This window comes from Protopterus annectens, chromosome 3.part0 (assembly GCF_019279795.1).
Source record: "Protopterus annectens isolate FY-2018-M chromosome 3.part0, PAN1.0, whole genome shotgun sequence".
NCBI classification, from domain to species: Eukaryota; Metazoa; Chordata; order Ceratodontiformes; family Protopteridae; genus Protopterus; species Protopterus annectens.
Genome location: NC_056731.1, coordinates 1947568835 through 1947595668, shown reverse-complemented (window position 1 = coordinate 1947595668; position 26834 = coordinate 1947568835).

Sequence of the window (26834 nt, the reverse complement as noted above, 5' to 3'; positions counted from 1 at the left end):
TGTACACACATGTGGTGAAAGCAAGCTTAGCAGCTCTCTGTAAAGGGTCTGGGTCTGACAGATCTACTTCCTTTTCCAGCTGAAAGCCGCCACCATTCTATGCAGGGCATCCACGAAGGAAAAGGTCCGGGGGGGGGGCATCATCTGAGGCAGAGTACGTTTAAGGTGCCAGGAGGCCAGAGGGCATCATCTGAGGCGGAGTATGTTTAAGGTGCCTGGAGGCCAGAGTAAGACAATTCCTCCTCATCCTCAGATGGTGAAATCTTCCTCTTCCTGAAAGATACTTCCCTGCTCCTTTTAGATGGGGAGGCCTCACAGGTGGAAAAATGAGAGGGTTCTCTAAATTTCATGAAGGCCATAAACTCCTCTGCTTCTTTAAGGAGGTCTTTAGTTTTCTGAGTAGAAGTGGTCCTTTACTACCTGCTGCACGTCTTTAGAAAACAGGCGCCTAAAAGACATTATGACAACCATTCAGGCAGGCAGTTGCAGTTAAGTTGGAATGATTCAAACACTTCCTTGTCTTGTTAAGTCAGCCATTTCCAGGAGGAGGAAGAACCACTACTACCTGAGCCAGAAGGGAGTTACCACAATGATCATAAAATGAATCACAAAGTGCCAAAGCAAACCAAACCACAGAAAAGGGCACTTGGAAGGAAAAGTACAGTTTTGTACATACCATAAATGTAGATGTCCGATAGACATGCAACTGCAGTCATAACATGTGGGTTGTCCTGCCTCAGGCAGCCCTCGGTCGGCCGGATTCCAAAGTTTGGGTCCGACGTCGGCTGATGTCGCATTTCTCTCCGACGTCAGAGCGGCTGGAGTACATAAGCATCAGCCGACGCCATTTTCTTCAGTGTTTCTTGCCCCAGATGCCAGGTGCCCTCCAAGGAAGGCTGTAATCAAATTGGAAGACAAAAACAAGATTCCAAACCAAATAAATCAGCAATAAAACAAATACACCATAACAGATATCCCCAGCTAAGAGCAACAGGGATAGGAGTGGATCCTAGGCATAGAGGGGTATGGAGGGAGGGAAAATCCGACTGCAGTTGCATGTCTATCGGACATCTACATTTATGGTAGGTACAAAACTGTACTATGTCCTTCAAGAATGCAACTGCAGTCATAACATGTGGGTAGAATACCATAGCTTAGCTGGGGGAGGAGGTATGCACTAGGAAAGAGGTGGTGTGGCAATCAAACCCTGCAGGACTGCCGAAGCAAAGCCTGCTCTGGATCTGGAATATAGAGGGAGATTGTAGTGTTTGGAGAATGTATGCATGGAGCTCCATGTAGCAGCTTCTAGAATGTCCTTGGTAGGCACCCCTCTTAAAAATGCTGTAGAGGTGGCTGTAGCTCTGGTGGAATGTGGTCTGACATTTGCTGGAACAGTCTTTCCATGAAAATAATAACAGAATCTGATGCAATGTCCAATCCATTTAGAAATAGTCTGTTTTGAAATTGCTTTTCCCTGGACTGCAGGGGCGTAAGCTACAAAAAGTTGTTCAGACTTCCTACTGGCCTTGGTTCTGTCCAGGTAGTATCGAAGTTGTCTGTGAATGTCCAAGGTATGCAAAAGTCTTTCCCCCTTATTCTCAGGATTGGGGAAGAAAGCAGGCAGATGAATGGCTTGATTTAGAGACACCCTAGATACCACCTTTGGCATAAAGGTAGGGTTGGTCCTTAGTGAAACCCTGTCTCTGTGGAAAATAATAAAGGGTGGTATTGCCATTAGGGCCTGTAGCTCCAAAACCCTTCTTGCTGAGGTAACTGCCAACAGGAAAGCTGTCTTCCATGAGAGAAATTGCAAGTCAACTGAAGCTGCTGTCTCAAAAGGAGGTAGAGTCAGTTTTTCTAAGACAAAATTGAGGTCCCAGGCTGGCACTGGGGCCTTTCTTGGTGGCTTAATGTTCTTGATTCCCCTGAGGAATTGTCTTAGTAAGGGGTGAGAGAACAGGAGGATCAGTGTTGTATCTAGCTGAAATAGCAGATGCATGTATCTTTATGGAAGAATATGAGAGGCCGTTCTTTAACATATCTGCCAAATATTCCAAGATAAGTGGGATGTTCAGCAATGAAGCATCATGTCCCTTGCTGGTATTCCAATTGCTGTATCTTTTCCACTTTGCTAAGTAAACCTTTCTGGTGGATGGTCTTCGAGCCTCTGTTAGTATCCGCTGAACTTCCTTAGAGAGATAAGCTGAAGTTATTTATGGGATCTCCCAAGCTGTTAGCTGCAGTGTCTGAAGGTTTGGATGCAGTGTTTCGAAATTGTGTTGAGTCAAAAGTAGAGGCCACTGAGGGAGGGCCCACCTCCTGGTGTGACATATGCTCCGTAGTAGTGGGTACCAGTGTTGTCTTGGCCAATCCGGAGCTACTATGATTCCCTTGGGCTTCTCTGCTTTGATCTTTAGTACTACTGAGGTCATCAGTGGCAGAGGTGGGAATGCATAGATTGCTAGGGAGTTCCAGTTGAATGAGAGGGCATCTATTTTCCAAGCTTTTGGATGGTATGTCCTTGTGCAAAATTTTGGTAGAAGATGGTTGAGGTGAGAGGCAAATAGGTCCACTTCTGGCTTGCCTCATGTCGAAGTGAGTTGTCTGAAGGTCTTCGATGTAACCTCCACTCGTGTGGATCTGTGAAATTCCTGCTTAGGCTGTCCGCCAACACATTGTCTTCTCCTGGAACAAACTGGGATTGTAACTGGATGTTTAGGCTCAGTGATTTCTCCCAAAGCTGCATTGTCAGTCTGCAAAGGGGGTAAGAGTGGGTGCCCCCTGCTTGTTTATGTACCACATCACAGTGGTGTTGTCTGTCCGTATCATTAAATGGCCTTGCTGGAGTTGGTGTTGAAAAGCCTCGATGGCATGCATTACTGCCAGCATTTCCTTTTGGTTTATATGCAGATGTGTTTCCTTTGGAGACCATTGTCCTTGTATACACCTGCCTTCCATGTGCGCCCCCCATCCAATGTCTGAGGCGTCTGTAGTCATGGTCTGTGTTATCTGTGGTTTTTTGAATGACATACCTGTGTTTTCCTGGCTCACCGAGGCCCACCATAGGAATTCCTTTTGTAGGCATGGGATGAGTGGTATGATTGTCTCCAAGTTGTTGCTGTGTTGAGACCAAACGGTTTTTAGGTACCATTGAAGCTTTCTCATGTGTAGTTTTGCTAATGGAACCAGTAGAATGCAGGATGCCATGTAACCCAGGGCCTGTAGGAATCTCCTTGCAGTCATCTGGGTGAGTTTTGCTAAACCTTTGAAGTAATGAGTTAACTTCTCTTGCTTGTCTTCTGTCAGGTAAGCCATCTGAGAGGCTGTGTCTAGTTTGGCTCCTAAGAAGATTATTTGCTGGGATGGCTGCAGTCTTGACTTTTGGAAGTTGACTGTGTATCCCAGAGCTTGAAGTAATCGTATGACATAATCCAGGTTTCTTGTCAACATCAATTTGTCGTCCGCTTGTATGAGGCAGTCGTCCAGGTACGGGTAAATTTGTATACCCTGGAGCCTGCAAGGAGCAATTACTGAAGCCAGGCATTTTGTAAATACTCTGGGCGCAGTAGATAAGCCAAATGGCAATGCTGAGAATTGATAATGCTCTGGCCCTGCAAGAAATCTGAGGTATCTTCTGCAGCTGTGTCTGATAGGGACATGCAGGTATGCCTCCTTGAGGTCCAGAGTAATCAGCCACGACTCCTTGCCCAGCATGGGAAGGAGTTGCTGTAGAGTCAGCATTTTGAACTTTGGTAATATGAGAAAGGTGTTTAATGCGGACAAGTCCAGTATTGGTCTCCTTTGAGATTCTTTTCTTGGAACAAGGAACAGTCTTGAGTAAAACCCCTGTTCTTGTTCTTGTTGTGGAACTCTTTCTATTGCTTTCATTCGAGTCAGCAGAGTGATTTGTTTGATGGCCTCTGCCCTTTGATTTTGTGGTAGGTTTGGCATGCCTTGTTTTCTTGGTAAGGTATGAAAATGAAACCTGTACCCTCGGTCTATAATGTCCAAAATCCATTTGTCCTTTGTCAGTCTGTGCCAGTTTTCTGCAAACAGAGATAATTTCCCAAGGGAGCTTCTAGTTGTTCCCTGGTAGGCGGTAGTAGAGGAAAGTCATTGAGTTTGTGGTTGTTGGGCAGGTGAAACCCCTGCGTCACTTCTTTGGTTTCCTGGCTGCCATTGTCGTCCCCTGTAAGGGCCTCTGTATTGGCCTCTTCCTCGGCCACGTCTGTTCTTACCCCTTTGAAACTTTTCTGGATTAGGAAAGGACCAGTTTTTTGAAGGCCAATTCCTACTGAATCTGGGGGGGTTGAACCTGGAGGAAATCTTTCACAGTCTGAACTGATTTTGCTTTTTCTTCGATGGTCTTTAACACATCCTTAGCATTTGCACCAAAAAGCTTGTTCTTTTCCAAAGGTGCATCCAGAAGTTTTGCTTTTACGTGATCTGGTAAAGGTTGATCTTTTAACCAAGCATGTCTACGAATCACTGCCCCTGTCATAGCTGCCCTACATGAAGCTTCCAGTGCATCATATCCACACTGCAGGAAGTGATTGCTTACTTGCTGAGTGTTATGTACAGCTTCCTGCAAAGTCTTCCTGTCTAAAGGATCAGGAGAAGCTAATGTTTTTTGTAAATCTTCTAAGAGATAATCCTGATATTGTAACATATGAAAAAGGCAATTTAAAGCTCTCATAGATAAGGTAGTGGATGTGTAAACCTTTTTGCCCCATCTCTGTAATGACCTTGCTTCCCTGTTGGAGGGCAAAGGATTTTTTGAGGTGGAGGCTGAAACTCCTTTAGGCCCCTGTGAAATAGTTTCCAAATCAGCAGAATGGGCCCTGAATAAATGGGAATGAATTTCTGGGACCCTGTAATACCTGTCTGGCTTGGCTGGAGCAGGAGGAAGAGAATCAGGGGTAGCACTAGAGTCAGAATACAAATCGTCCAGAACATCAAGTACAGGAGGAATAGCTAAGGGCCTGTGCTGAGGCTTCTTAAGGAAAGTCCTAAGGCGTTTCCTAGAATCAGAATATTCCTGACCCTGCCACTTGAAATGTTCCCTCATGGTGTGCAGAACTTCTGCAAAAGAAATATCCTCAGGAGGGGAGGCCGAAGGGATGGAATCTTCTGCATCCGAGTCCTCATAAGTCTGGAAGAGCTCTTCCTGGCTATCAGAGTGGACAGAGCCCTCAGAGTCTTCATCTGAAGGAGTAGGGTCAGAGGGTTCAACCCAGGGCCTTTTATCAGGAGGAGGCTGGGATGCTCTCTCAGGATGGGCCTGTGAACCTCTAATCATGGAAATTAAATCAGCCGCCATGGACATAATTTGTGTCTCCGGAGTCGGCTGAGGTAAGGATTTAGAAGTAATATGCTTTGTTTTGCTGGCTGCCTTAGCCCTAGTGTAGGCCTTAATAGACATGGCCATAGGAGGCCTGGCAGCTCCACGTGCAGGAGTGACCTTGTCTACAGCAATGGTCTCGGGCATTTCCTCGGTTTCGGTATCCGGAGGAAAGTCTATAACTGGCGGAGTAATGTCTGGAATCGGAGTCGTCGGTAATGCGGTGTCTTCGGTTCGGAGCAGTGGAGAGACCGTCTCAGAGGGAACCGGAGCACTCGCGCTAGGTTTTGGCGTGGGGTCGGTGGTAGACGCGGGCCAAGGATGTCGGTCCCGGTCTTTTCGCTTTTTGGGTGTTTGCGATGTCGGAAGATCCGACGGCATGGTGTAGGCAAATTTATCGCCGAAAAAATCTTCAGCGAACTCCGCCCGGCACCTGAGAGTGCGCTTGTTGAAGCGAGCACAGGCTACACAGGCCGAGACGTCGTGGTCTGGACCCAGGCAAGGGAGGCAGTAAGAGTGGAAATCCTTATGAGGTATTTGTTTACCACAAAAAAGACAATTGTTAACTTTTTCAGTAATTTCTGACATCGGCTGAGGCAAGAAAAGGTCCCCAACGGGGTACTTAGCTTTTTCGATGACTTCGGTATCGTAGAATACAGGAGCTGACCGACTGGCACTTGCAAACTGCTTCTGCTTCGGGCACCGCGGCAAGAAAGACTGGAGAAAATGGCGTCGGCTGATGCTTATGTACCCCAGCCGCTCTGACGTCGGAGAGAAATGCGACATCAGCCGACGTCGGACCCAGACTTTGGAATCCGGCCGACCGAGGGCTGCCTGAGGCAGGACAACCCACATGTTATGACTGCAGTTGCATTCTTGAAGGACATCTGACCAGAAATACCGTGAATACTTTTTAAACACAGACGCTTCACACACATACCACAATGATGTTTAAAAAGTCCATTTGTATCTTCAAAATGAGTCTGGATATAAGTGAAAAAGATAGAAAAGCATACAGGAATATACCTTTAAAAAGCCACCTGTTATCCGGTTCTCTTTGCATGAAGTCCTGGAGCAGAATTTTCCAACTGACTGTATTGACTGGAGTAAAAAAAAATTGAGGTGCACCCCACAGTTGGATCAATTCCCTTTAAGACCACCCAACAATTTCCATTTGTGAGGACCCATCCTGGTCCACAAGATTTTGCTTTGACGAGATTATAAGATGCTGGCAGAGTGAAACTGTGCTGAAAAAAGCTATATCCCAGTCCATCATGGTTAATCTGCACAGAGGGGAAGCTCTGGAACCCCCCCCCTCCATTTATGTACCACATCACTGTGGCGTTTGACCACTTGTAATGGTTCTGGGGACCACATATGAGTGCGAACGGATGACTGCCAACATTTCTTTCAATTTGTAATTTGGTCGGCCTTTTTTCTTCCAGGGGCCCTCTACTTCCACTCTCATAGACAGACTGTGGCTGAAACTGGAAGGGAAAATGGGAGACCTAGATTGATGTAAATTTCGTATCGCCACCAAAAACTTCCGCCCCAAACTGGAATGTCAGGAGATGCTGACGCTGGGACCATACTTTTTTTAGGTCCCACTAAATTTTTCTCATGAGTTTTGCTTGAGGAATTATGATAATCAGATGGAAAAAAATATCTTAGTATTCTGAAAAAAAAAAAAACAGACTTCAGTTTTTTCCATTCAGACAAAACTACATCTAGATATAGATCTACTTTCTCCTCTGGAAGAAAAGCACGCTGAACTAAGGTGTATAGGAAAGACTACGGGAAACCAATCCTGTGAAGAGTTAAGCAAGCTTTTTGATGTTTCCTTAAAAGCCTAATCTGTGCAGGATATCTCTCAAACAAGAGGGATCCCTAACATTTTGAAAGACTATGCAAATATAAAAAGAAGTTATGTACTTACCATAACGTTCCATGTGAGTTGTTCATCTCACCTTCATTCTTACAGATGGGTTCGGAGCCGAGTCGGCCTACTACAAAGCTCAAGGCCAAGTCCCCATCCCAGGATGCACCTAGAGTTACCTCAGATCTTGTTTGCTGCTTATAATACCATATGTCATTCTATCACTCCATAAGAGAAAGCTACAGAAGGGTTGAGCAACCAAGAAGAATCCAGCATCTCGGTCCTCGAAAAACCCTGGAGGAGGTAGGAGGGTGGGAAGTAAGAATTAAGGAGAGATGAACAACTCACATGGAACATTATGGTAAGTACAGAACTTCTTTACGTCACGTTGTTCTATCTCGCCATTCATTCTTACAGATGGGTAGCGTCCAAAGCACCATCCATCTTGGGTGGCTCACGGGAGTATGTTTTTCAGGACAGTAGATCCAAAAGGAGGCTCTGTCCCTGGAGGCCCTGTCAACTTTGTAATGAGTGATAATGGTACGAGGTCTTGACCAAGTGGCTGCTGCACAAATGTTATCTATAGGAAGTCTGGCAGAAAAGGCAGAGGATGTAGACACTGCTCTGGTGGCGTGAGCCTTAATTTTATGTTGTAAGGGCATATTAGCAGCTGAATAAGCAAAAGTGATACAATCAGATAACCACTTAGAGTTGGCGTAAAACAACAAATAGCAAAAAACTGGTGAAAAAACAGAAAACAGCGCCACACGACCTTGCTCCAGCAAAACAATCAAGTAGATCCCAAAGTGCTAAACGCTAATTTTATTTATAAACGTTTTCGCCTTGCTACAAACGCTTGGCTTCATCAGAGTTCAAACAAAACATAATGACTAAAACAAGCTTAAGTACTAAAAGGAAGTGATGTCATAAAGTAACCATTTTAAAAAAATATATATATATATATTTTTAAAAAACATTTTGAAAAAACTTTTGTTTTAAAACCTTAATAAAAACATATATTAGTGTTTGCAAAAAGACTTTCTTGACCAGAAATTACATTACATACAAGTTATAACCCTGGCAACAATCAGTGATTAAAAAATAAACACAGCGTATGTCTCAACCTGTAATAAAATCCTATCAACTAATAAAATGTATACACTATATAGGTATTTAATATAAAGACCTTGATGTCATGACAAAAAAGTTAACTTAAATAACTCTTAAGTCTTAAAACAGGTAAGATATTGCAATTGTCATTCAAACCGGGAACATGGAAGGCATCTGTTCTAAATTGCCACTCCAGTTCCCTCAGTTCTAACAGTAATGGAAAAGGGCCCCCTCTAATTGATGGAGTAATCTGGTCTATAGCCATAAAAGAAAAGCTGTGTCCTGGAAAATCAGTCAGGTGCTTGGAAAGGGCATTATTAGGATTTTCCGTCCTCATTGCATATACGTGTTCGTAAATGCGATCACGTAGTCTGCGGTCCGTCTTTCCTATATAGTAAGACGGGCAGCAGTTACAAAAGGCAGCATACACTACTGCTTTGCTGTCACAATTAAGGGGCTTCCTTATAGTGTATTTCTTGTCCCTTATAGTGAAGGTCTGACCCACCTTAACAAGGTTACATCTATTACAGAAACCACATTGAAACATCCCCAATCTTTTATTAAATCGTGTACCAGTGTTGTTCATCTGTAGTAGTTCCTTCAAATTTTTACTCCTCTTAAAAACAAATTTAGGGCTACTACCAAATTTGTTAGCTAACAAGGGGTTATTCAAAATAAAATCCCAATTCTTCTGAATTATTGATACAATATCGTTGGAATCAAAGCTAAATGTGGTAATATAACAGAGTGTAGGGTCAAACCTTTTTCTTTCAATAGACCTATCATTTTCACTACTGGAAACAATTTCTTGCACAGGAGAAGATGTCAAAACCTCTACCTCTATGTTGCTTGATAAAATGGCCGTAAAAAAGCCATTAACCCTTTTTGTAACCACTTCATCCAAAATGTCGTGTACAAATTTAGAAGGATAATTTCGCTTCAAGAACATATCAGATAAAGTGTTACATTCTGCATAGAATACATCCAACGTACTGCACATTCTCGCAGCTCTTACAAATTGGCCTTTCACTATAGCCTTCTTTTGTCGGCGAGGATGGTGACTTGCAAAGTGTAGGAAAGAATTGCAGTACGTTGGCTTTCTATAAATTGCTGAAACAAAAGAGCTTGTTTGTAAGTCTTTCTCAAGATTTACATCGAGAAATTCAATTCTTGTTGTTGCAAAATTGTAAGTGAATTTCAAGAACTCCGTTGTGGTATTAATTTCTGCCACAAAATTGTCAGCTACTGTTAAATCTCCATCAAGTAAAATAAAGATATCATCTAGGTATCTCGTGTAATACTTGATAGGTTTTACCAAGTCCTTTAAATTAAAAAGGATATTTTTCTCCCAGTAGCTCATAAAAAAGTTCGCTACCACTGCTCCACAAGGGGAGCCCATGGCAACGCCTTTTTTCTGTAAGAAGAACTTTTTGTCAAACATAAAATAGTTTGACGACAAAACAATATCCAATACTGCAGTTATAACATCAATCTCACTAGTTGGAGCCCCCATTTCAATCAAAACAGGGCTACCCATTCAAGGGCTTCAATATGGGGAATAGAGGTGTATAAATCAACAACATCAACTGTGAGGAAATTCACCTCACTGTTGAAAGGTTGATTATTAATAGCCTCTAAAAAAGACCAGGAGTCCTTACAAATCAATGGTAAATGTTTCATGTATTTAGAAAGCAAATTATCGACTAATTTAGCTGAAAAATAAGTGATAGAGGACCTACCGTCTATTAAAGCCCTCATAGGGGTTATAAATAAATAAACGTTTATAAATAAAATTAGCGTTTAGCACTTTGGGATCTACTTGATTGTTTTGCTGGAGCAAGGTCGTGTGGCGCTGTTTTCTGTTTTTTAACCACTTAGAGTTGTTTTATCCACTGTCATACCTTTTCTGGAGTCTGAAAATATACGAAAAGCTGTTCAGATTTTCTAAAATCTTTTGTTCTATCAAAGTAAAATCTAAGCTTTCTATGAACATCAAGTTTGTGCAGCATATATTCTAAATTGTTGGAGTGACTGAGGAAGAAAACTGGCAAAACAATAATTTAAGTTTAGCTTCAGTGCAAACTTTAGGCAAAAGGAGGGGTTAGTTGGAAGAGTGACTCTGTCAGCATGGAAAATCAAATGAGGCAGGTTAACTGACAAGGCTTGAAGCTGACATGCTGCAAGCAGAAGTGATAGCTACTAAAAAGATGGTCTTCCATGACAAAAATTTGAGGCCACATGAGGAGGCTGGTTCGAATGGAAGGAGAATAATGCAAGAAAAGATAAAATTTAGATTCTATTGGGTATAGGGAGATTTCACAGGTGGTCTGAGATGAAAGGTCCCTTTGAGAAAAGCTTTGGATAGTTTGTGTGACAATGTTCAACCCTTCAAATCCAAGGTGGAAATTAGAAATGGCGGCAAGTTGAACATGAACTGTTGCTGCTGCAGCTCCTTTGTTGAAAATCATAGTCAAGAACTCTAAAATGGAGGCAATAGGGGCTTGGTAGGGGATCAATGTTGTTTTGAGAGGCCCATATAGAACATTTTTTCCATTTGCTAAGGTATAGCTTCCTCGTAGAGGATTTATGACAGGATATGAGAATTTGCTTCATCTCATTAGAAAGGTTATGGAACCTAGCTATGATAGGAATTGGAGCAGCCAAGCCGTCAGTTTCAAGGATTGAAGAGAGGAACGAAGTTCTCCCGAAGAGTGTGTCAGAAGATCTGGAACTTGGTCCAGAATCCAAGGGTCCTCCACAAGATGAAGTAGAAGGAAGGGGAACCAAATCTGACGAGGCCAATGAGGGACTATTAGAATGATGATCCTTTCCAGGGCTTTTGCTTTCTGTAGTGCCTTGGGTATCAACAGGATTGGTGGGAATGCATAGAGGAGACCTGGAGGCCAATCATGTGAGAGTGCGTCACTTGGGGCTTCTCCCTTCGGCAGAATCAGGGCAAAGTAGCTTCTGCATTTCGTGTTCATGTGGCTGGCGAAAAGGTCACAGCAAGGCTGGCCCCACCTTCAGAATATCCTGTCTGCTATTTTTTTCTTGAGGGACCACTCGTGAGGCAACAGAATTGCTCTGCTCAGCTTGTGTGCTATCATGTTGGATTTCCCCGGGATGTGCGTTGCTAACAGAAAGCGCTGGGTGGATATAGCCGACTGCCATACTCTTAGGGCCTTGCAACAAAGGGAGTAGGGACCTGGTTCCTCCTTGTCTGTTCAAGTACCAGACCACTGACATGTTTGTCTGAATCGCAATTGTACTCTGAGGAAGACAGTCCTGGAAGTACTGCAACGCTAAAAATACTGCTCTCATTTCTAGGACATTGACAGGCAGATGCATTTCTTGATCGGTCCATGGGTCTTCGGCTGTTCTTCCCTGAAAATGCCCCCCCATCAGGGAAGTGTCCATGGTCACTGCGGCTACTGGTGGGGGTAAGACAAAAGGACAACCTATCGTGACATGGAGAGGTTAACCACCACTGAAGATCCTTTTTGCATGAGTTCGTGATCATAAGGTGAGACATTGGGAGCTCTTGGTAAGACCACTGAGTGAACAACAGCCATTGCAGAATCCGCATGTGCATGCGACCAAGTGGTATGGCCAATACTGCAGCTGCCATCATGCCTAACAATTTTAGTACTTCCGATGCTGGAGCCTTGTTTTTGGACATTAGACTGCAGACCTGCTGACGGAGTAGTAAGACTCTTTCTACTGGAAGTCTCAACGTGGTGGTGGTGTCCAACTCTGCTCCGATAAAAACAGTACATTGCGATGGCGGCAAGGCAGATTTTTCTGAGTTTATTGCAATGCCCAGCTGACTGCAGAGTGAAAGAGTAGCGTCCCTGGTTTGAATGAATTGATGCCTGGTGGTGGCGATAAGGAGACAATCGTCTAGTTATGGAAACACCTGGAATCCTAAACATCTCAGGTGAGCCGTGAACACTCTGGAGGCTGTAGTGACACTAAAGGGCAGGGCTCGAAACTGGTAATGATTGGCTCCCACACGGAAGTGCAGATGATCCCTGGATGGTCTGGCCATTTTTATGTGGTAGTACGCATCCTGGAGATCTATAGAGCACATCCAATTTTCTTTCCCTAAAAAGGAAGTATCGACTGAAGCTTGATCATCCAAAACTTCTCTCTGACAGATTTGTTTAGTCTGCTGAGGTCCAATATAGGTCTCCAGTCCCCTGTCTTTTTTGGAACTAAAAAGAATCTTGAGTAAGTTTCCAGAGTCTATCTGGTCTGCTGGGACTGGTTGGATGACTTTTTGTTAGCAACGACTGGACCTCTATTGTTGCCTGTTCCCTGTAACTGGGTGGAATATCTGGGATTTTTCTTGTCAGTGGAAGGGGTGTGGTGAAAGGAATGAAGTATCCTCTGGAACTGATACTTTGTACCCAGTAGTCGTTTATTTTGAGCCAGGCGTCTAGATACAAAGATAAGTAACCCTCGACTGGCTCCAAACTAGGACAGTCAGGCCTCCTTTCAGGTGCGCTGGTAGGGCTTCCCAAAGAAATGATCTCTGTCGCCCTGGTTTTGTGGACCCCCTATGCCGAGAGGGCGGAATCTTCCATTATTGCCTCCTCAAATGCCCCTTGGAGGGGGGTTCACCATGTGTGCCCTGAAAGGCTCCTTGGGCTTTTCGGAACCACATCTTTCCTCCCCTTTGACCCTTGGGGTAGAGTCTGGTAGGGATGGAAAAACAGACTCAGACTGCAGACAGAGTCTTTTGTTCCTGCTCACACCTGATCAAAGTTTCCTTAACTTTGGGCCCGAAAAGGGACGAGCCATCAAAAGGGGTATTTACAAAGGATGACTTGAAGGGCTCCGCAAAGGAACCAAAGTGCATCCAGGAGTGTCTTCTAAGAGCAATTCCTGCATCAGATGCCCCGCTCGTTCCATCAGCTGCATACGAAATGAGGCGCATGGACAAGTTGACTATGGAGTTGAGGGTAGCAAGCTGGGAGGCAACTTTATCTGAAGCTCCTGCAGCTTCTGTACCCTGAAGAGCGTCTCCCAGCTCTTTAAGGAGATCTCTTTGCAGTCTAGTAAAATGGGTTAGATAGTTGAGCGAACGCAGTGCAAAAGGCGCTGAACTGCAAGTGCGCTTCCCATATCTATCCATAATCCTAGAAACTCTGTTAGGAGGTTGGATAGAAGAGGATATTTCTAAAATTTTCCTTTTTGGTGGCTGCCATCACCATCACAGCATCAACTGGCGCACCCTTGTCAGAAAAGATTTGGCTTGGGGAGCAGAGATAAATTTATTAGGCCTCCTGGGGACAGGCTCCATGGTGTCTGGAGACTCCCACGCCCTTTGTGAGACCAGCTGCATAAGCTCATCGAAGGGTGGAGACACCTAAGAGGTGGAGGACTGAGACCCGAAAGCCTTCAGGAGAACTGACTCATCTTCATTAGGGTTGGTGGACTGCCAGTTGCCCCTCTGCTTAAGGATTTCTAGTATCTCAGCAAATGAGATATCCTCAGAGGGGGGACAGTGGGGACCCTTCTGATTCATTCAAGTCTGCATCAGATGTCAGGGACTCCTGTGGGGAGTCCAGATGCTTCTTCGTACAGATCCTCTTCCTGGGAACCTCATCAGTGGGGGCTTCTGGTGAGGTCTTGGAAGAGCAGGGGCCACCCAATGGGGCTTCCTGAGGTTCTGGGTCTCTATGCTTCACAAGGATCTGTGAAGCAGAAACAGACACAGGCACTTTAGGGGAGGAGGAAGCCAGACCTGAAGTCTAAGATGTTTTAGGAGACATAATGCTCCTCATGGCTTCGAAGGCATCTCTGCTCCGATGCGAAGGGACCGCCGGATTCAAGGAAACCGTCAATACCCCCGGCATCGGGACAGGGGGCTCAGTGCCAGAGGTAGGAGCCAAGCTCATCTGAGCCAAACCTCAGACAGGCAAAGTCAGAACCAACAAATTGGTCAGACTATCCTCCTCAGACCCGACCAGAGTGTGTCTGCTCCTAGATTCCTCGATCGGCACAGAGGACGTCAGAGTAAATGGAGCCGAAGACACTGGAGCAGGCGTCTGCTCCGAAAGCTCCACGATCAACAAGTCGGACTCTTCAGACTCTGAAGGACTGGTATGGCACAGAGGAGGAAGGGTAGCAGCTGGTAAAAGGGTTTTCGGTTCCGAAGCTGCTTGGGTCGGAGCCGATAAGAATTTAGCAAAAGTCGGTGCCTGTAAAAGCTTCTGCACCACACGATCCACATCCAAATCGGAAAGGCTAATTGAAGACAGAGATGAGTGGATAGAAGGTGGTACAGACTTATAAGAGTGGAGATTTAGGTACTACGGACACCGGTTCCAAAACCGGGGACTGGCTCTGAAAGGATAAGACAGAAGGCTCAGAGGTTTAAGTCTCTGGAGCAGACGTCGAAGACTTTTTTGATTTTTTTTTTTTTTTTTTTTTACCTCAGATGTAGAAGTCTTGGAAGACTTTGAGGACTTACTGGATCCATCTTGGTCGCTCAAAGCCTCTTGGAAAGAAGGTTTAAGTAAACCTCTGTCATGCACAATGTTAGTAGGGTGCTGTAATAAAATAGACACACCCAACAATTAAACAAAAAGCCTTTCTAAAAAAAAAACAGGCCAAATATTAATCGGCAAGCACACACACAAAACTATTTCCTTAAATGGTAAATTTAAACAAGTTGCGACAGAAGTCACTATATAAATGCACACAACTATAATATAGCTACTAATGCACACACTATTATCCAAATTCTAAGTTGTGACAGAAAGGTTACTTTTTTTTTTAACTCAAAGTAATCTAAAGCTATTAGTACACAACTAATTTAAACACCAAACAAGGCCTAAATAAAACAAGGCCAAGAGAGCTAAATACTAGATAAACAGCACACCAAGGGAAGGAACCACACAAAAGCTTTAAGAGCTTATCTAAATATCCAAGTATCGAAGATAGAAACAGAAATTATTTATCAAATATTTACAATAAAGAAAGATTTTACTGGTCCGAACTAGTGAGAACCTCTGATCTATTGCAGCAGTAAACTAGATCTGAGGTAACTTTAGGTGCATCATGGGATAGGGACTTGGCCTCGAGCTTTCTGAAGACCTCAAGCTTTGTAGTAGGCGGACACAGAGCCGAAGATCGGCTCCGAACCAATCTAAGAATGAACAGCGAGATAGAACTCCTCCACATGCAAATCATTTAAATAAGGAAAATATTTGAATATCTTGCACACTGCACTAGGTTATCACAGGAGTAAAGTTGCTTTGTAAATACCCTTGGCTCAACAGGCAACACAAAGAACAGTCATTGTGATCCAAATAGACAAAACTAACATCAGTAATTTGCTATAGGCATGTGATAAGCATCTTTTAAACCTAAAGTCACCAAAAAAAAAAATGTAACTGGAGGAATAACCAGCAGTAACCAGTTGTGAAGGTATAACCTTCTGAACTCTGGCACCATCACAAATTGGTTTAAAAAAATAAATAAATATCCAGCACTGGCCTCCATGAATCTTCTTTCAGTCCCAATAGCTGCAGCCCTGAAAGTGCCATCAGCAGAATCATAAGCACATTTCAAAAAATGGGTAGCCACTTGAGACATAGTAGCATTAAGACTACACAAAGATGCTTTTCCACATACGAGGGGAAAAATGCGTTGTCCCTCACACTCAAAAGAGGCAAGCATAAACAAATAAGCTTGAAAACTGAGAATTTTAAAAGCTATTGTAGAAAAATACACCCCCCCCCCCAAAATGTAGCAAAAGCTTGCCCATACTTGTCAGATGGGGATGACTGACATTAACCAGATGTTTAGCAGCAGCTGGGTTTACCAATAGAATCACTGCTGGGTCTGCTGTAGGGTTACCAATATAAAAACTTTTAAGATTAAGGAACTTTATGCAATCTTTCTGCTTTCTTGGCTAACACGCAAGTTACAGGCTGTAATAAATGCATACTCTAAAGTAGAAAAAATGAGGAGGAATTGGAAGAGGCTAAGGAAATTCCAGTTGCAGTAAATCGTACTTGTTAAGAGATAGTGGAACAGCATTATGCTTCACTGAAACAGATTCACTCTTGAAATTGTTTCAGGAAAAAAGAAAACCCTTCCCCCTTTTGTTAAAAGTCGCACTTTCCCCAGAATCAAACCCCCCCCCCCCCCCCCCCCCCCAAAAAAAAAAAAAATTGGTCACTCTCAATCATTTGCTTTTCAAACTCCCACATTTCTCTTTTATTAGAAGCACTTGAGCTAAACCAAATATATCACTCCTATCCAAGGTAAACAAGACAGGAGAAGACAAATGTTTAACATTTTGTCAAAAGTTTCTGATGCATACCTACTTTTGGCAGGCAAAACCTGCCTAGGTGCATGCATGCCAGTCTCAGTATGCAGAGAGGTATTCCCTTGCTCTATTTAAAGGCTGACAAGAATGGTTCCTTGTTTGCTAAGGGCACGCCAACAGCCACAATGATTTGTCTAACTTCAAGTCCGCGTAGGAAAAGTACAGTTGTGTACACTTACCAGAAATGTAGATGTTAAGAGTGTATTCACTGTTGCAGTCCTCGCATATGGGTTATCCGGCTCCCGGAAGCCCTCAGTTGGCACGAATACCAGAGTCCTTGGTATAGGACATCGTCTGCCACCGGCTGTAAAACTGTCAGTACGTCAGGTATAAAGGGAGGCAGCAGACGCCATTTCCTCAGTTTTTCTTGCCTTAACTGTCAGGAGCCCCCCCAAAAAAGGCTAACCCAGGAATAGTAGCACCCCTGGATACATCACACAAAAAATAAAAATATATAGTCTGTGCCTTAGGAAAAAAGGGGGAATGGAGGGTGGGAAACCAGGACTGCAACAGTGAATACACTTGAACATCTACATTTATGGCAAGTATACACAACTGTACGATGTTCTTAGTTTCACTGTTGCAGTCCTCTCATATGGGTTGATTCCCAAAGCCCAGTAAGACAAAGGGGGAGGAAGGATCAGAGATTAAGGGTTGGTAAGAAGGCCCTGCAAAACTGCAGAGGCAAAACCAGCCCTGGATTTAGAAAACAAAGGTAGATTGTAATGCTTTGTGAAAGTATGGACAGAGGACCAAGTAGCTGCTTCTAGAATGTCCTTAGTAGGCACACCTCTCAGAAAGGCTGCTCTAGTAGAATGGGTCCCAATACCCTGCAGGGGAACCTTCCCATGCTGCAGGTAACAAAAGTGAATACAATGAGCAATCCATTTGGAGACCGTTTGTTTTGAAATAGCTTTACCCTAAGCCCCAGGAGCAAAATTAACAAATAACCGTTCAAATTTTCGAAAGGATTTAGTCCTAAGTAAAATCTCAGCTGTCTATGCACATCAAGAGAGTGCAGAATCCTTTCCCCTTTATTTTGGGGATTGTTGAAAAATGTAGCCATGTGAATAGGCTGGTTAAGGGTTAAACTGGAAACTACCTTAGGCATAAAGGAGGGCTTGGTTCTCAGAGAAACCCGATCAGAGTAAAAAAATAATGAAAGGTTCTACTGCCATTAAGGCTTGCAGATCAGATACCCTTCTAGCTGAAGTAATAGCTAAAAGGAAAGCAGTCTTCCAAGATGGAAAAACTTCAAATCTGCAGAGCCAGCTGGTTCAAAGGGAGGCAGAGTAAGTTTTTCCATGACAAAATTAAGATCCCAAGCAGGAGTAGGAGCTCTTTTGGGAGGTCTAAGATTACTAGCTCCCCTCAGGAACTGATTCAAAGGGTGAGAAAAAATGGGTTGCTCAAAAGAACAATGAGCCGAAATTGCTGAAGCTTCAATTTTGATTGAAGAAAAGGAAAGTCCACCATTAAGCAATCCTGCTAGGTAGTCAAGAATGAGGGAAAGAAGGATGAGAAGAGTCTTCTCCTTTAACCAGCATCCAAGAGCAAAATCTCTATTTATCTGCATAAGATTTTCTGGTGCTAGGCCTCCTGGCCTCATGAAGAACTTCAACCACCTGTTGGGAAAGATTTTAAATATTAGCCAGGCAGTTAAAGGCAAAGTTTGAAGAGGAGGATGAAGGAAATTTCCCCCTCCCTGAACCAAACAGATCTGGTACCAGGGAAGATGCCAAGGCTAAGCCTGGGAAAGGCTGCGAAGGCGGGGATATCAATGCTGCCTCCAACCTGATAATCAGAATAGCCTTTGGTTTTTCACCCCCTTATCTTTAGCAGCACTCTGGGCAGAGGAGGGAATGCATAAACAGAGATGTGTCCATGGGAAGGACAATGCAACCACCCTCCAAGCTTTGTTGTAAAACTCCCTGGTGCAGATGGTTGGCAGGAGATGATTGGTGTGAGAGGAGAAAAGATCCACTTGTGGGATGCCCCAATGATGAGTGATGCGATGGAAAATGTCCCTGTTCAGTTGCCACTCGTGAGGATCCAGAACATATCTACTCAAATAATCCACCAAGGAGTTTAGCCTCCCTGGAAAATACTGGGCTATTAGATGTTAGCCCATGGATGCTGCTATGGACCATAGTCTCATGCTTTGTCTGCACAAGGGGTAAGAGCGAGTCCCCCCTTGCTTGTTGATGTACCACATGACTGTGGTATTGTCTGTCCTGATCAGCAGAGTCCCAGGGTAGAGTAGGTCCTTAAAAGCCAGCAAGTCCTGCTGCACTGCCATCAATTCTTTTAAGTCTGTGTGAAGATGAATCTGCTAGGTGCTCCAAGTCCCCTGTATGCACCTGCCTTCCAGATGAGCCTCCCATGCAACATCTGAGGCATCTGTAGTGAGAGTCTGGCTGGCAGGCGGTGGGCAGAAATGCAGACCCTTTTTCTGAGAACAGGCTGTCGCCCACCAGAGGAACTCAGTTTGCAGACAGAGAATCAGGGGAAAAATCAAGTCCAAGTCCTGTGTGTGTTGACACCTAAGGTTCTTGAGGTACCACTGAAGTTTTCTCAGATGCAGCCTTGCATATGGGATCAGAATACATGAAGCCATGAACCCCAGTGCTTGTAGGACTTGCCTTGCAGAGTGCTGGGTCATGCTTGCCAAGTTCATGAAGTAAGCCAAAAGATCTTCTTGCTTCTGTTGAGGGAGGAATACCATCTGGGTGGCTGTATTCAGACTCACTCTCAGGCAAACAATCTCCCTTGTAGGAACAAACTGACTTCTTTTCATTGAGAGTGTAACCCAAAGAGGTGAGAATGTTCTTCACGAAATCCAAATCCTTTTCTACTTGTTCTGGGGAGTTTGTTGCTTGAATGAGACAGTCATCCTGGTAAGGATAAATCTGAATGTTTCTCTGCCTGCAAAAAGCAATGGCTGGAGCCAGGCAATTCGTAAAATCTCTGGGAACAGTAGATAAGACAAAAGGTAATGCAGAGAATTGAAAGTGTTGCTCCCTAGCACTGAAGCGAAGAAACTGCCTGCAACTTTCCATTATTGGGATGTGCAGATAAGCCTCCTTGAGATCCAAAGTTACCAGCCATGAATCCTTACCCAGCATTGTTAGTAACTGTTGAAGGGTGAGCATCTTGAATTTGGGAATCACCAGAAAAGTGTTTAGAATAGACAAATCCAGAATAGGGCACCAGGAGCCCCCCCTTTCCTGGGTAGCAGAAAAAGTCGAATAAAAACCAATGCCTGCCTGTTTTGCAGGAACTGGTTCTATAACCCCATAGTCAGTAGAGAAGAAATCTAGAGTTTCTAACTCTGCCCTGAGAGTTCTGGGTATGTCTGGGTACCCTTGCAAAACAGAGAAGGTGTGAAAGCAAAACTTGTAACCTTGGTTTACTATACTGAGCACCCATTTGTCATCTGTGATGGTAGACCAAACCTCCGCGAACCTGGCTAACCTTCCCCCCCAAAAGAAACCCAGGGCCCGCAGAGGTAGGGCACAAGAAGGCCGGAGTTGTTGAGAATGTTTGCTTTGGGAAGCTGGCTTAGAACTCACCGATTTAGCAGAAGAATGCCACTGTTTAGCCCTATGAGGGACAGAAGCCTGCCCTCTGGGAGATCTGAAACCCGTAGGCCTAGAGCGACCCTGTTTGCCAGGATCAGGAAAAGACCAGTTCTTGGAAGGATAATGCCTACTAAACAAAGGCTGAACCTGAAGGAAATCTTTTATAGCTTGCATAGATTTTGCCTTATCCTCCAATTTCTTCAGTACCTCCTCAGCCTTATTACCAAAAAGATTGTCCTTGTGCAAAGGAACATCCAGCAATTTAGATTTAACAGGTTCAGAAAGAGGCTGCTCCCTGAGCCAAGCATGCCTTCTAATTACCAAACCAGTGGCTGCTGCTCTGCAGGAAGCCTTGAAAGTGTCAAAACCACAATGAAGTTAATGCTCATTAACTAAAGTGGCAGAATTCAGTAAGCCTTGCAAGTCTTTGTTCTCCGTTATAGAAGGAAAATCTCCAAGCTTAGCCTTAATAGCCTCCAAAGTATGCTGCTGATACTTAAGCATGTGAAAAATTCACAGATCTAATGGCAAGAGTTACAGAGGTATAGACTTTTTTACCCCACCTGTCCAAGGCCCTAGACTCCTTATCAGAAGGCACAGGGTTTTTAGCAATAGTAGCCTTAACACCCTTGGGGGCCTTGAGAAATAACTTCTGGATCAGCAGTAGGGTTTTTAAAAAGGAATTGATGAGATTCAGGAACCCTATAATACCTATCAGTTTTTCTGGGGGCAGGAGGAACAGAATTAGGAGTAAAAGAATTTTCCATGAAAACATCATCCACAACTTCCAAAACTGGAGGTATAGCCAGAGGCTTATGCTGTGGCAAATCCAAAAATTCTCCGATCTTTTCTTAGACTGAGGAAAATCCTGACAATCCCATTTAAAGTGCTCCCTAAGAGTATTTAACGTATCCCCAAAGGAAAAATCTTCTAGAGGGGGAGGCAGAAGGGATAGAGTCCTCAGCATCAGAATCCTGAAAGCCAGAAAAAAGTTGAGAATTTCCCTCTTCACCAGCAGACATACTGGAAATCTCAGTATCTGAGACTGACAAAACATCAGAAGATAATTCCCTAGTCCTCTTTGAAGGGGGGAGGGGGGGGGGAGATGAAAGCTCCTAATCAGGGAAAGAAGATTACCAGCCATCTTTACCAACATAACCTACCAGATCTAAGGTAGAGACATCCGTGGGTTCCATAATTGAAGCATCTCGTGGCATACCAGACTTCGAATGGGTCTCAGTAGAGGCCTATGAATCAGAAGTAGCGGGTATCAAGGGCTGCAAAAGTGCCTCACTGAGTACTGGCGAACTGGTGACTGGCTTAGAAGCGTCGTCGTCAGTTTTGGACCTCGACGGCCTGTCTTTCTTTGCATTTTTTAGGTATTCTGGTAGTCGGATTGCTAACAGACGACATTTCTGGATAATTAAAACGTGAGCCAAAATATTTAGAAGCAAAAATATACAGATGTTTAATAGTGTGTAGATTAAATTTAGCACAAAACCGAAAGCAAGGTACGTTGTGGTCAGAGCCTAGGCAAGGAATACAGTACAAATGAAAATCCTTGAGGTATTTGCTTCCCACAAGTAATGCAATTATTAACTTTTACTGACATTGTTAAGGAGCAAGAGTTTCCCCAACAGGGTACTTAGCTTTTTAGTTGAAGACTTCGGTTCTGAAACTCAAAAATGAAAATTTCAGGAGTCGGCCAACCGGCACTTGCGAACTACTACTCCTTCGGGCACCGCGCGGCAAGAAAGACTGATGTAATGGCATCAGCTGCATGTTTTATACCCCTGACGACCTGACGTCATGGAAGAAGGGACAGCAGCTGATGCAGGACCCAAGACTTTGTTAATCAGGCCGACTGAGGGCAACCTGCCAGCAGATTACCCAAATGTAATTACTGCAACAGTGAAACACGAAGAACATCCTTTGGGTTATCCTCTGCTAGCTAGTCTGGCCAGTATACAAAAGCTTCAATGTTACTGCTAGGTAAGTGGGACGTCTAACATTGGCCAAGGGTGCATGGGCCATAAAAATGATGCCTGCACGTTCCTTTTCCCCAGTTGGACTCCAGTCCCAGGACAGCTGTACAAGTCCTGTGTCATCCAAGAAGGAAGAGTTTTAATTGAAAATTAGCTAGGAGGGAGGGAATGAATACTACAGCATGGAACAGGACATCTATGGTTATGGCAAGATTTTACACAAACTATTTTACATCTTCTATTCTCATACTGCAGTATTCAAAACACTTGGGTGAGTGCCAAAGATCAAAGGGAAGAAGAGGTGGGTGGCATGGAACTGTTTTCCATGAAACCATGTAGAATTGCCATAGCAAATCCCGCTTTAGATATGGAGATGTGATTCAGTCTGTAGTGTTTAGTGAAGGTATGGGCAGATGTCCATGCAGCAGCAGCCTCTAGAATGGAAGCAGTGTCCAGTCCTTTAAAGGGTCCATATAAAGCCATGGCTCCAGTGGAGTGGGCCTTAATTTTTGAATTTAGATGTTTTCTATGGTAAGTGTAGCAAAGTGATATAGCCCTGGAAATCCTGGCAGAAATGGTCTGTTTTGTCACTGCTTTTCCCAGAGCTCTGGGGTGAAAGACAAATAATTGCTCCGATTTCCTAAAGGTCTTGGTCTTGTCAAGGTAAAATCTAATCAGTCTGTGAACATCATGGGAATGGCAGACTCTCTCACTGTCATTCTCGGGATGTGGGAAAAGGTAGGCAGGAGGTAAATACCTTGGTTTAAAGACAGCTCAATGACCACCTTGGGCATGGAGGGGTTGGTTCTCAGGGTCACTCTATCCTTGTGGAACTGGAGAAAGGGATGTGTTGCCATGAGGGCCTGGAGCTCTGACACTCTTCTGGCTGATGTCAGGGCCACGAAGAGTAGTTTTCCAGGTACACTGTTTCAGAGATGCTTTAGATGCTGGTTCAAAGGCAGCAACCCTGAGCTTCTCTAAAACATGGCTCAGGTCCCATGGAGGTGGAACCGGTCCTCCTGGGGGGCCCTGAGATGCAGCACTCCCTTGAAGAATAACTCTGCAGGAAGGCAAGATGCTAGAGGGAGGGTAAAGAAGCAGATAAGCCGAAAAGGCTTCAAGGTGGGTCTTAGAGGAATATGCTGACCCTGCTTGAAAAGTTCACACAGACAGAGAGCACTAAGGGAACCTCACCTTGAAATGGGTCCAGCTGTCTCTCTAGACATCACATGGAAAATCTTTTCCATTTAGACAAATAAGATCTCTTAGTATTGGGTTTCCTGGCCTCCTTCAGGACTGTTAGCATGTCCTCTGTGTAAACGTGTCTATAAGGGACCAAAATTCTAATCACCCACACAGTTAGGTTCAGAGATTCCAGGTGGGGATGGATTAGGGATCCCCTGTCCTGTGTGAGACGGTCCATTCTATGAGGTAACATGTGATGATTTCCCCTGGCTAAATGCAGGAGGAGGGGGAACCAGTGCTGTCTTAGCCAAAAGGGAGTCACCAACAAGATTTCTGGTTTGTCCCGCTGGATTTTCAGTAGGATATTTTGAAGTAGTGGAAGGGGGGGTGCATAGAGAAACACGCCCTTTCATGACATTGAAAGGGCATCCGTTGCCCTCACTAGGGGACTGGGTAGCCTGGTACAAAATAATGGTAGCTGTGTTCAGAGGGGAGGCAAACAGATCTATTTGTGGTGTGCCCCACTTGTGGACAATATCCAGGAACACATCCCTGTGAAGCATCCATTCATGGGATTGTGACATAGTCCTGCTCAAAGTGTCTGCCTGAGTGTTCCGTGCTGAAGGGATATAAACTGCCTGCAGGGCGACTTCCTGTTAGGCCACCAAACACCAGTCTTAGAGTGCAGGTCTGAATAGTAAGTAGGATTTGTACCCCCCTCCCATTTGCTCACATACCATAGAACTGTAGTGTTGTCTGTGAACAATTTCAGGGGTCCTTGTTTTAGGATATGTAGGAAGGCTCTCAAGGTAAACATGATTACTCTCACTTTCCTGATGTTGATTTGTTCCCGCCTGAAGGTGTCTGACCAGGTACCCTGCACCCTCAGACTGCCCAAAGCAGCTCCCCAGCCCAGATCTGAGGCGTCTGTGTACATCTCCTGAACTGGGGGAAGAGGTTGTAAGGGAAGTCCTGGGTTGAGTGTGACTGTCCAACCAGCAAAGGATCTCCTTCCTTAGGCATGGAAGGAAGGGAATGTTGAAGTCCAAGGGGTGAGTGTTGGGTCCATGTGGACCTTGGGTTCCATTGTAATTCCCTCATGTGGACTCTTGCCAATCGCAACATTGGAATAGTGGAAGCCATATCACCCAGTAATCTGAGATACTGTCTGGCTGTCATAGCAGTGGCGTTGAGGACAGACAGCAGGTATTGCTTTAGGTTTTCCACCTTCTGGGTGGAAGGAATGCTCTCATGACATCTGTCCGCATTCTGAACCCCAGGAAAACGTGGTCTTGGGAGTGATTTAGGTTGGACTTGGAGTAACTGACTTTGAATCCCAGTGCCTGCAGGACTGAGAACTGTGCAGTTGGTGGTGTAAGGATTTGGAACATTCTACCTGTATCAAGAGGTCATCCAGGTATGGAAAACTTTGAATCTCTTGGCCTGCAATAAGCAATCACTGGAACTAGACACTTGATGAATACCCCTTGGAGCAGAAATGAAATAACCCTAGTCTATAATGGACCAACCTGTCTGAGGTAATGCTTTGCCAGGCTGGAAGACAGTGAGCCTCAGGGACAGGAGAATGGAGTCTGGGGGGGGGGGGGTGGAGAGACAACGACAGCAGAGGCAGCTAGTCACTGGCTACTTGCCCTGTCCTGAAAAGGAGGTTTCTGGGCAGGAATCTGAGCAGGCTTGGAAGGGGTCTGCTGCTTCCTGGTGCTCTTTCTGCTCCTAGAATGGGGGGTTTGGAGCAGAGGATTTTCTAATGAACTGGGTCTTGGTGGGGTAGTTCCTATGAAATTTGGGGATAGGGGAGACAAACAAGTGTGTGAGGTCATGTAGTTCCTCTTTTGTTGAAGGGTCTTGAATAGCCCAGCCACTTAAGTCTCAAAGGAAAGAGCTATCCAGGGGAGCCATCCAGGAGTTTGGCCCCAATATCATCAGGTAAGGGCTGTAGTCTAAACCATGATCATCTTCTAAGAACTGAGGCAGAAGCTGCAGATCTGGCAGAGGCTTCTGCAGCAGCATAACTTCATTTAACTGAATGTTTCCTGACCTGAAAACAAAGATGAGGCTAGATGTTTGAGCCTTGGAAGGTGAGTCAGGGAGATCTACCAAAAGCTTGGTGACTTGAGTCAAGTGCCAGGGCATACGTAGACATACGCATCTGGTAATTTACTGCCCTAAAGGCCATTGCCTTACTGCCCTTGTCTGTGGGAAGGACAGAAGTGGAGGGAAGCAGTCTGGATGGTTTATCTGCAGAAACTGAAACAGTGCCAGGATCTGCAACAAGGCATTTAATGAGGAATGTTGCCCCTTCAGGGACCTTATAGAGCCTGTCAGGTCTTCCTGGGGCAGGTTGTTGGGAATCAGGATTCACAGAGGCTGCACTGAAGGCATCCAAGAAGGCTGGTAAGACTGGAGGAATGGCAGAAGGAGCCAGAGTGTCCATCTGCAAGAGCTCATAGTATCTTTTTGAATCTGTGATGTTTCAGAGGAATCCCACTTAAAATATTCTCTCATTTTTGAGATGGTCTCAACAAAGGAAAGGTCCTTTCCTGGGGAGTCTGTCTCAGCAGAGTCCTCCTCTGGGGAAGCATACCCAAGACAGGATGGCATCTGAGATGCATAAGAGAATCCTCCAAAGAGGATTCTTTGGAATCCTCAGCTTCAGGTTGGATAGTGTCCTCAACCTGAGGCCTGGGACTAATAAGTGGGGGACCACAGCCAGTGGAGAAGCAGGCATAGTAGGACTTACAGCCATAAAAACATTAAATAGGCTCTGGAAAAAGCCCTGCCATTCAGGTTGGCTTTCTGCTGGGGGGGGGGGGCATATTTAGTCTGTGGCTTCTTTCAGGGAAGGCCTAGAGGGCGTGGGGCCTAAACTCCGTTTGCCCTGAAGCAGTGGAAGAGCCTGTCCGGACAGCCATAACAAGCAGAGGTTCTCTCATGACACTGGCGGCTGACCTCTGCAAGACCTCCACAGACATGCATTCAACCCTAGGTTCTGCGGCCTCCTGAACAGTACCTGCTACATCTATATAGTCAGATTCCGAATGTTCCTCCAGGCAAATGTCAGCCACAGGATGGACATTGGGTGGAGGAGATGCAGCAGCAGATTCAGGCCTGGAAACTTTGGCCTTATTTTTGGGTAGCAGAGTGTGACTGGATGGCCCTTCCATCGCTAGCGCCAGTTTAATATGCTGGTTTTCTAAGTAAATATTAAGGGCATACAGATGACTACAGAATGTCTTAGGTATGAAGGCCTGGCATATCGCACAAATTTGGCCATGTGTAGGCCCTAGGCAGAAAAGGCAGAGCTTGTGGGCATCCATATGGGGGATCTGACATCCGCACCTGCACTTTCCAGGATAACATGAAACCTAAACAGGCATGCAGTGACCCAAAA